Source organism: Strongylocentrotus purpuratus, unplaced genomic scaffold (genome assembly GCF_000002235.5).
Source record: "Strongylocentrotus purpuratus isolate Spur 01 unplaced genomic scaffold, Spur_5.0 spur5_scaffold_17, whole genome shotgun sequence".
Taxonomy (NCBI): domain Eukaryota; kingdom Metazoa; phylum Echinodermata; class Echinoidea; order Camarodonta; family Strongylocentrotidae; genus Strongylocentrotus; species Strongylocentrotus purpuratus.
Window position 1 is genome coordinate 6879060 of NW_022145602.1, and position 11969 is coordinate 6891028.

Here is an 11969-nt window from a genome sequence, read left to right on the forward strand (position 1 = left end):
TTGAGCCTCACTCACACATGAGACTGCGTAGAAGAAGAAAAAAACGCAGCAGCAAAATAAAAGAAACTTTAAGAAATTTATTCCATTTAAAATGTAATGGGTAGGAGAGAGACAGTGATGAGACATAAAAACAGAGAGGGAGAGATAGAGACTGAGACAGAGAGAGAAAGTAAGAGAGAGGCAGACAGAGAGATAGAGACAGACAGACAGACAGAGAGGGAGGGAGGATTTCTTCATCTCACTTGCAAAGTTCTGCAATGGCACTTCATATATAAATCAAATAATATGATCATCTTTTGTATTATGAAAATGCTTTTATTACGTCGCAGCATTTTTTCCCCTTTTTGGCAGTCTATCGTATAAAGTGTGAAAGAGGATTCATGGTGAGGAGAAAGCATGTATCCATCTTGCAATTTTTTTATCTCTTCTTCAAAGAGTACATTTTTATTATGCCCCAGCCTTTTGTCCTTTTAGGTGGTCTATTCTATCAAGTGTAAAAGATGCTCCATGAGGAGGATGTATCCATCTTGTGCAATTTGTTATCTCTTCTTCATAGAGTACATTTTTATTATGCCGGAGCATTTTGTCTTTTTTTTAGGTGGTCTATCCTATCGAGTGTGAAAGATGATCCATGAGGAGGAAGCATGTATCCATCTTGTGAATTTTGTTATCTCTTCTTCAAATGGTGCACTTTTATTATACCGCAGCATTTATGACCTTTTTAGGTGGTCGATTGCATCAAGTGTGAAAGCAGCTTCATGAGGAGGAGAGAATGTATCCATCAAGTCCATCCAAATCCATCTTGTGCATTTTTGTTATCTCTTCTTCAAAAGGGTAAATTTTTATTATGCTGCAGCATTTATGACCCTTTTAGGTGGTCGATTGCATCAAGTGTGAAAGCAGCTTCATGGGGAGAAAGAATGTATCCATCAGTTTCATCTTGTGCATTTGTTTTATCTCTTCTTCAAAGGGTACACAGGCCCTGGATGCGGCTTTGTGAGGGGCAGAAAACGAGCATTTCATGTCTCCGCTTTGGCTATTTCGGGAAAAGCCCGAGAATAATGGTCTTATCTGAGGCGAAGAAGCCGTCACTTGAAGAGGAAAAGGATGATAAATCTATGTGGTTTTGTTGGATGGAAGGTATTCTAAATGACATGGATTTCTGATTAGGAAGCACTATAAGCCAGCTACTCGTCGTATTGATGGAGAAAAACAACATATTGTAAATTCTTCTTCTTATTCTCTATTAATATCTCTTTTTTGCCATTTGTCTCTTCATTTTGTCTCATGAATAAAAAAGAGAGTGGAATTCCATCTCTTTGATATATATATATCTATTTCACTCTGTTACTTTATACATTCATTCTCACCCATCTTCACTGCACTGTGTGGAATAATAAATTTGCCCTGCAATTTTTTTCACTCTTTCAATTAGTGATTGTCGTTTGCTTTCTCGCTGTCTCTCTTCCCCTGTCTGTCTATCTGTCTGATTATCTTCCTCTCTCTCCCTCCACCATATCTTTTTCTCTCTTATTGTTTCTCTTTCTCCCCTCCTCCCTCTCTCTTTCTCCCTCCACATCTTCCCCTTTCTCTCTCTCTCTCTCTCCCCCTCCCACACCCATCTCCTCCCCCTCCTCTCTCTCTAACCATGGACCTACTCTATCATGTCTCCTGTCTGATCACAGATCTCCCTCTCTCCCTCCACCATATCTATTTCTCTCTTACTGTTTCTCTCTCTCCCCTCCTCCCTCTCCCTCTCCCTCTCCCTCTCCCTCTCTCTCTCTCTCCCTCCCCATCTCCCCTTTCTCTCTCTCTCTCCCCTCCCACCCCATCTCCTCCCTTATCTCTCCCTCTCTCTCTCTCTCTCTCTCTCTCTCTCTCTCTCTCTCTCTCTCTCTCTAACCATAGACCTGTGTACTCTATCATGTCTCCCGTCTGATCACATTTCTCCTTCATCCATTTTCTCTCCATGTATGTACACCCACTGGGATACCATTTTCCAACATTTATAGGCTAGAAATTCAGACTCCTGTCAGTATAAATATAGGAGCTAGTATTGGAAACAGCACACACATTATGATAATCAAACAAACACAAGCACAAAATTATGGTCTGAACCATCAGATTAACATAAAACATAACTCTCATCACGTTCTGCATTAATGTTATGGCCACATCAAGCTGAACTTAACTTATGTCATGACATCAATCTCAACTTTGCTCATGAGCGAGTCTGGTGGATGCAGACTAGGCAAACTCGCAAAGTGCACATGAACCTGTCTAGAAGACTGATGAATGAGGAAGAGGAAGAAGAGGAGATGATGGAGAGAAGGGGAAAAGATCTTAACCTCACTTGAGTATCACACAAGGTATAGTAAGGTTAATCTAATCCATAAGATGAGGTGAGATTGAAAGTACACATGAACTTATCTGGAAGATGGATGAAGAAGAAGAGAAAGAGAAGGAGATGATGGAGGGAAGAGGGAAAGATCTTGAGTATCAAATGAGGCATTGTAAGTATAATCTAGTCCATAAGGTGGGACCAAAAGTACACATGAACTTGTCTGGAAGACGGATGAGGAAGAAGAGGAAGAAGAGAAAGAAAAGAAGATGATAGAGAGAAGGAAGAAAGATCTCAACCTCAATTGAGTATCACACAAGTATTACCTCATCTACAAGCTGAGGTGAGACTAAAAGTACACATGAACTTGATTAAAGGTCTGTTTACAGCCAGAAGGACGTTAACTCGTATACTACCACAGAATGAATGACCTTCTGGCTCTCAGCACCCAAGGCTAGTAAGCAGGGCTCCACACTTACCCCCCACCCCCCCCCCCCCCACCCCCTCCCCAACCCCCTGGGGGTCGAGAGCAAAATATTGGGAGTCCATATACATCACGCCCCAATCTTTATGTCATTGAGGAAGTTCAGAAAAGTGGAAGGAAGGGGGAGGGGGAAGGGGGAGGGGGAAGGGGGAGGGGGAAGGGGGAGGGGGAAGGGGGAGGGGGAAGGGGGAGGGGGGGGGAGGGGGAGGGGGGGGGAGGGGGGAGGGGGAGGGGGAAGGGGGGGGGGAAGGGGCTTAAAGGACCTCTGAAATTGAGCCCTAGGTACATTTATAGAAAACTACAGTCTCCTAGTGGCTCGGTCACCAAGTGTGGGTAGCATCTTGAGAAACGGATGGTTCAGCGTGATGCCTTGAGAGAGGCGAAGGAAGTATGGTACAGTACGGTTAGGTTAAGAGCGTAGGTTAGTCCCTATTTTTTTTATAGAAATATGCCTCTAGGACTAAAATTATGAAGAGAATGACAGAGTTAGGCTGGGCTCAAGGCTTTATACATACTGAAAATTGTGTTTTAGTGTCTTTTCAAACAGAGTCTGCACTCACAGACTACATGGTGCGCCTGGTAAAGACCACTACTACAGATACAAAGAACAGACAGCGTTGAAGAGGAGAAGGAAAGGGAAGAAATTAGAGAGGGAAAATTCCGCTGTCTCTGGCTCTTGGGGGCATTTCCATCAATGTCTCCATCCAAACTCATCCCAGACGAAAGTACGCATGACCCCCAACACCTTTCTCGCCAGTGAAGCTGGGGGACGGACCGAGGGAACATCTTGATATGTGCTCATGTCTCTCCCTCCAATTTCTTTCCTACAGTCCCACGTACTTAATGTGATGTCATGTGAGACAGGGCCATCAGTGTTTAGGATATTGGCATCACAGCCATGCATTTGATATACAAAGTTGGATGTCAGTTGCTTGGCTAAAGTTCATGAATGTAATCAGAAGGAAAACGTACGACTAGAAGACTCTTGAGTGAAAGAGAAAGATAAAGAGAGAAAAGGAGAGGGAGAGAGAGGGGAGAAGGGGGAGAGAGAGGGGAGAAGGGGAGGGAGGGAGAGAGAGGGGAGAAGGGGGAGGGAGGGAGAGAGAGGGAAAGAGAGGGAGAAAGAGAAAGAGAAAGAGAAAGAGAGAGAGAGAGAGGGAGGGAGGGAGAGGGAGGGAGGGAGAGAGAGAGAGAGTGAGAGAGAGAGAGAGAGAGAGAGAGAGAGAGAGAGAGAGAGAGAGAGAGAGAGAGAGAGGATAACAAAACAGACAGGGAAGACAGAAAAAGGTAAAAGGGAAAGAGAGATAGAAATTAAGCAAGCAAATAGTGCAGAAGATTCAACTCTTAGACACCAAAGAGACAAGTAGTGAGACACGATCAGCTTTTGAAATGGAGAGAGATGACACAAAGACAGCTTGATAATATACAATTATTTTCAATTTTCACATGGTCTCATTTGACAAGAGTTGGCAGCTGTCAGGCAGTTCCCATAGCCAATACAATACAATCACAAAACATGTACATTCACAGCCCATTTCCCCTACAATACACTCGCTAAAATCATAATGCATACCGATACATGATTTGCCACAGAGCCTTTGACAAATGGAGAAAGAAGAAACCATTATCACATTTTATATGAGTCATTGTAGCCAGGCAATCTTGGGAATCAGAACATGCCTTTTAGTCTGATTGCGGTCTACCCATGTTTCTATGAGGCTGACCTCTCCCTCGTTACAAAGGTCACGGAAGTGAGCACGGAGGTCAAATACATTGAATGGGTCACCGGTGATACATATCAAAACCAGATATATTGATATTAATTCTCACACAAATGGTTGGTTATGGTTGGTTGTGGTTGGGGTGGAGGGAGGGGGCCCCAATATAACAAAATTGAAATAGTTGTATAGAAGGTCATTTGAAGGAAAAATGAATTCTGATACTGTGATTCAATGCTCGCTTTCATCAACTTTACACCTGTATCATATTAATGTGCAGTGTAATTCCAATTTCTAAAGGTCAAATTACATTAAATTCCCCCATCCCCCTTTGTTCATTTATATCATTTAGCTACATAATTCTCATCTGTTTCATTCCATATTGCATATAATTACTCCACAATTAAACTTGGTGCTTTTGTTCATTTATATCATTTAGCTACATAATTCTCATTGATATCATTCCATATTGCATATAAATAATTACTCCACAATTAAACTTGGTGCTTTCAAAGCAGTTCAAAAGGGCATAGCCCACTCCCTTGAAATCAATTCTTTTTATTCAATACATTGCTGGCTGTCAATTCAACTCAACTTCATGCCTAGTCTTAAACCCCAGGCCCTACATTCATATCTAAAGAAGATCAAATCTCTTTTTTCCCACCCCTGACCTTTTTCTTTTCACTCATTAAAATATGACCTCGATTTTCATTGAAAAGAAACCTGTATATAAAGACCCCCTGCCTACACAGACGATTGACTCGGCTCCCTTAAGGGGTCTTTGTACACAGGTTTCACTGTAATCAAAGATGTAGGTTGCTGGTAATAATTTATTCTATTCCTACAGCATTAGCATGTAAAGACAACAGCAAGTTTAAAGTACCTATACATTTATCATTTGAAAACATAACAATGTTTACTATCCTCAATGTCAAATTGTCAATACCTTTAAAAAAAAAAAAAGCCTATAGGCCTAAACCATTGACCTACTGCAAAGTAGTAGAAGGTCCATGCACAAAGATGTCAACATTGCTAAAGAGTTAATAGCTCATGACAATATCTGCTATAATATCATTTTTTCACTTCAAGAATGAGTTACAATAAAATTTGAAGGAAAACAAAAATGTTTGCATCAAATTGTACATCCAATAGCACCTGCAATGGCAACTTTTGTTTTCGTTTTAATCTCATTGAGTTATGATTAAGTGGCAAATTCAAGTTTGTACATCAAATAAAAAGACTCAGTTAAACAGTTAAATCTACAACAGGTCTGTATGACTAGACTCAACGTGATGGTTTAATGTGAGAATCTGACTAGGCATTATGTTTTCATCGGGCCAACAAACATAAAAAAAACATCAAAAGAGGAGGTTAGAAAGGGGACTAGGAACAATATCCCTTCATCTCTCCACCAACCTCTACAACAAAAGCTCGGCAAGGGTTAGATTGAGGTCAAGTCTAAAGCCGCTGAATGGATATGTACGGGGAATAAAGAGGAAAGGAAAATACCAATTTAATGAATTTTGGCAAGTAATTTGAGATTATTTACCGGGAGAGTATTTTATTTGGAGAGGTCTACTCTGGAGCGGGTTGTTGGGGTGGGATTATAATCCAGACTGTGTTGGGTTGTTGAGGTGTGAAAGTTCTATACGATCCTATGCTTGGATAGTTTATGTGACCCCCACACAGTTCAGTTATTCAGAAATGTTTACAGGTGTGACGTTTAAATTCACGGCTGGCATAAGTGTGAGGTACGTGGAGAATTAAAAACATATTGACTTGGATTGATTTAATTGCTTCTCTTTTCTTGAAAAATTACAGATTAAGATATTTTCTTATTTATAAACTAAATTCAACATCTCTGATTGTTCACATGAAATACCTTTTTAAGGAAAAAAGTTTGTAGCATGAACACAAGAGAAAATACTGTATTTTTTTCACACAGAGATTAGGCTGACTGTCCATTATTTCTTTCATCCATAATAAATGATGAAAAAATCTTGGTGACTAGACTATGTACTGTAGATGTTAGTCTAAACTTAACAACAGTTCAGACCCTACATTGTAAGTTATGATTAGCATATAGGGTTTGATGTTATAAACATCTCAGTCTTATAGCATTATTCAAACATTTCAGAACTCAGTTGCTTTTATTCAATTCCAGAAAGCGTTATTTTGGTAATTTTCTTTCCTGTATGCACCCTTTTCTGCAAATTAACATTATTAATCACATGCTTGTTTTCACAACCTTTGAAAGATTACATGCAAGCAATCTAACCATGTTTTAAAACGATCAATGTTTCAAAACTTTGATTCTGGGACGAAGAAATACTGTCTGACTACTGCAGCCTCTAAAACAATAGGGAGAAAGATAGCTTGCATCTTGGATGGCAGACTATGCATGTATGAACTTGGGAGAAAGTGCAAGAGGTCAAGGAGGTCAATTGCATTGTTACTGGCATTTTGGCAGGCTGATGGGAGGACCTCCAAACGCTGAGATACTGCTGGGTCCAGGGGACTGTTTCACAAAGAATAAGATCGACTTTAAGTTGGACTTAACTATGGCAGGCAGTTTCATGCCATTGTTTGCTCTCACCATTTTACTGGCATTGGTCTCTGAAGGGACGTACACATTGTGGTCACAAATCTGCAATTTTTGATAGATCATTTAATATTGAAGGAAAAAATATTATCTAAAGATCGTAATTGAGAGACCAGTGAGAGCAACCAGTGGCATGAACTGCCTGCCATAGTTAAGTCCAACTTAAAGTCAATATTAGTCTTTGTGAAACACCCCCCTGATCATGGACCGTTCGTTCCGGGGATGGTTCGAGTTTAACCCATCCCGCTGCTTGACAAGGAAAATTGGTGCTACAAATTTGCGGGAAATGTCGAGGACGGTGCGAAGTTAACATGTCGGAACAGATGGCCCGCTTTGGGTTTTGAACCCCCCCCCCCCTCCCTCTCCTCCCGCCTATTGGCATGCATCCCCTTAGCACGAGTGCATCCCTTTTCTCATCTAATACAAATCCTCTAAGCCCTCTAAATTTCCTCTCTGTGTACCTATACACATTATATTACCAGGGATTTCCTCCCTCCTATAATGCATCATTCATGTTGGAGTGAAGAAGAAGAGGAGTACCCTGTCGTCATGGCAACACAAGATAATGCCGGCTGCTAGACAGTCGTCATAATTACAGACTAGCTTTCCATAACTCCAGAGATTTTCAAAGGAGATTAGTCTGTACTCCTTTCTAATTTTCTATTAAAATGGATTTTTTGTGACAAGGTTTGACTAGATTCAAACATCATGTACATGCATTTGCTGCTTGCTTTATATATAGAAGGGGGAAAACTGTAAAACACCAAATTATTTTTAGGAATTCTTCTGCTAAAATTGTCTGTCAAACACGCGGCACATTTATAATTACTGATTGTCTATCCTTTTCTGAATCCTTCTTATTTCCTGGGAAGGCTAATTATATCTGAGAGACAAGAGAGAGAGAGAGAGAGAGAGAGAGAGATAGACAGAGAGAGAGAGAGAGAAAGAGAGACAGAGAAAGAGAGACAGAGAGAAAGAAAGAGAGAGAGACACACACACACAGACAGAGAGAGAGAGAGACAGAAAGAAAGCAATAATCAAATAACTCTATTATACAGGTTCTAGTCATTTACGGAAGACAATTTGGGATAAAAGAAAAAGTTGGGATCCAAAAAGCTCTTGATTAATCAAGCGCCAACAGTCATCTTAGAGCAGAATTCATTAGTATTTGTGATCGGTCTTTATCCATCTCAATTTGAAACTCTCTCAAACTTTGCTCAACAGGAGTAAAATAAAGGTGTTAAAACATGACCCCATTTTTGGTAGTGGTCTTGCTGTACAGGTATGTAGTCATAAGGCCTGTCCTCATCAACTTGAGTTTGCCAAATAACCCGCTATTTTTAGATTCAGGATATTGCATCTTCACCAGACCAAACTCTCATCACAAACTAGATCGGATGAGCGCAAATTAGGCCGCGATTTCCCAAATAGCAGGATATTTTGGAAACGAGACCAAAACTTGTCGGGATATTTTTCGACCAGATATCACGTTAATTGCAACTGCGAGCTGACAAAGACGCAAATTAACTGGCTAATTTGAGATCGGATAGTTGAAATAACAGGTTATTTGACAAACTCGAGCTGATGAGGACAGGCCTATATAGACCTGTGATAGTTCTTGGAGTTGGGCGAGATATCTGATGTCTTGGAACCTCCTCTCACGCTGGGTGTATTAAGGTCTTGAAAACAAAACTCCCATGGCATGACATGGATGAGATGTAAAATAATTCTGCTGCTTTGAACTCGGAGGTCAGAACCAGTTATTAGTTTAGTATGAGATGGTGCAGGGAATAGATGCGGAAAGTATTATTGTCTGGGGATGGGAGGATGAATGGAGAGAAGATGGGAAAGTGTTGATAGTGATGATGATGACGGTGGTGGTGATGACGGTGGTGGTGATTGTGGTGGTGGTAGTCTTGTAGATGATAGTTATGATGATGATGGTGGGGGTGGTGATGGTGATAATGATGATGATGATGGTGGTGGTGGTGGTGGTGGTGGTGGTGGTGGTGGTGGTGGTGATGATGGTGATGATGGTGATGGTGATGATGATGATGATGATGATGATGATGATGATGAAGATGATGATGATGATGATGATGATGATGATGATGATGATGATAAAGATGGTGATGATGGTGGTGGCTGTGGTGGTGAGGGTAGTGATTTTCATGCTAATAGCATGTGACTACCGGTATCTCAGAAAAAGAATCAATGGGGCCATTTAGAGTCTTAAAAAAGGGAAAATTTAATTAAGCAAACAAACAAATATCAATACTTTAAATGTCTTTAAACACCCCTCTACTTATTCTTTTTTAGAGGAGCGTTTAAAGACGTTTAAAGTATTTAGAACTATTAAAAGAAATGTCAATAAACATCATGGTAACTTGAAGACTTCTGAAAACAGGAGAAATTCTTCGCAACATCTGAGCCTGAGAGCAAGTAATGGAACAAGATGTGAGAAAACTTTACAAATTCTTCTTTCTTTCGAAAGGCGAAGGAAAAACAGTTTTGTTATAACTACGGATGAAAAAAGGGATGAAAGAAGCAAAAACAACTTTCAGCATAGCTAATACAGGAGCATGTAAAATAATTCCACAAACATGAACCATAGGTCATTCCTTGGTATCCATTTATTCCGCAACGGCTTGCAAAACAGTGTACGAGGTGTAAGAGGGGGTGTTTTCGCAAGAGAAACCCCATCTCACGGCAAGGGTACTGGGTAACATGGACAGGGTGCATTCACATTTGGCAGCCGTGATTCAAAATCTGCATTTAAATCCTTAAATGTTAACAGTACCCTTTGGTTAACCCTGTCGACTACTAAATTCTGATTCCCATAGGCTTTATATAAAGACCACCCGGTCCGTGCAGGCAAGGGGTTAACTTCAGAAAGTGTTGCGAAACCAAAATGATTTTCCAGCTGCTTCTACTCTTATTGTCTTGTTGTTGCAAAGCAAAAGTGAGTGAACACAAATTTGTTTAACTTGTTTATTCTTTAACACTTGTGTAGTGATGGGATTAAAAGATGGAATTGAAAGTTGGTACAGACAACTAAGAATTTATAATCTGTCAAGTGCAAGAAGGGCATTAAAACTCTCTGTTAAAGTATATGAGTTAATGCCTTTTGGCTCAAACTGACGATATAGACTTGGAAGTACACTTTCATGAGATCAAAATATGATGTCCACAAAGTGCAACGCAATCAATAACATACATACAATGTGGGAAGATACACACATTCAAAACTTTGCAAGCTAGATATGAACACACTCAAGATAAACACCTTTAGGAAGATAGCATTCCAGCTGAAATGTGTATTTTTTCTTATCATGTATCATACCTTTTTCTGTCTCTCTCTATCCAAAACTCACTTTTTCACATGAGATATTGTATCTGTAACCTTTTATTATTGTAAATATTTTGGTAGCTAGAACCAAGGGTAGTGCTTTTACTACATAAACTGACATCCAATATCCATTTTTTGAAGGTGGTTCGATCGATGTTATGCTAGGAATATGATTCTGAAGATATAAATTTCAATTTTTGACATTTTGTGTGCGTGTGTGTGTGGACGAGAAGGGGAGTGGTGGGGGGGGGGGGGGGGAGAGTAGCTGACATCCATTTTGGCTATTATAATAATGATAATGATAATAATGAATATTTGTAAAGCAAAATATACATTTTGCAAATATGCTCAAGGTGCTGAGAGTGTAAAAAAGAGGTCAATAGGAGTTCATAGACATCAATAAAACGATGCTGGGAGAGAGCGGTGTACGTCATTATGAGGGTCTCACTGCTACAACCTGGATAAGATACGGCATATCCCTTGTGGTGTGTGTGAACTAGGTCTTTGATCAAACTTGGCATTGATTTTGATGAGAGGGAGAGAGGAGGGGGACTTTCTTTTCAAAGAGTCTCACTTCAATAAAGATATTTCTCTATAATACCTCGCTCACACACCGCCAAACCATGGACCTTTGTGTTAGGTCAAATGCCACACCGACTCCACACCTACAGATTCTTGACCAGTCGGTCTGGTCTAGGGTCAGTCTCATTGGTGCGACCAAGGTATAACCCAGATTAGCCCCATCATCCTTTGCAGTCTGAACTAGGTTGTTGATCAAACATGGCATCGGTTTTAATTGTGAGAGGGGAGGGGGATATTCTCTACTATAATACTTCACTCACACTGCCAAACTGACTTCACACCTGACAAATTTTTGACCAGTCAGGTCTGGCCTAGGGTCAGTCTCATTGGTGTGACCAAGGTATAACCCAGATTAGCCCATCATCCCTTGAAGTCTGAACTGGGCCATTGATCAACCGTGACATTGATTCTGTTGCACACATAAAAACCCACTGTTTATAATTCATCGTGGATTTCTGTTGAATAATCCCCTTCTCTTGGACTTGAATTGCGGGAGGTTAAGAGGGCAGCTGGCAAACACAACACCCACGGACGCACCACTCTCTCCATCCATCCTACCGTTTCTTCGTTTCTTGAAACGTAAACTCCGCCGACATGCCCCAAACCCTTTACTTCAACTCAATGGCTGTATAAATCTGAATCCATTGGCACTGTTCTTCTTATATTCTAAGAATAGCCTATGCCGAGAGGTGGGCAAATTTTCCCTTCTGTTCCTCTCATTTTCCCCATCCTCCTACTGACCCTCATACATTTAATCTATCTCTCTCTCTTAAAATTCTATTGCTCTCTGTTGTTTTCTCTGTCTCTCTCTCTCTTTCCATCTCTCTCTCTGTCTCTCTCTCTCTCTCTCTCTCTCTCTCTCTCTCTCTTCTTCATAAACATTTTGTACAATA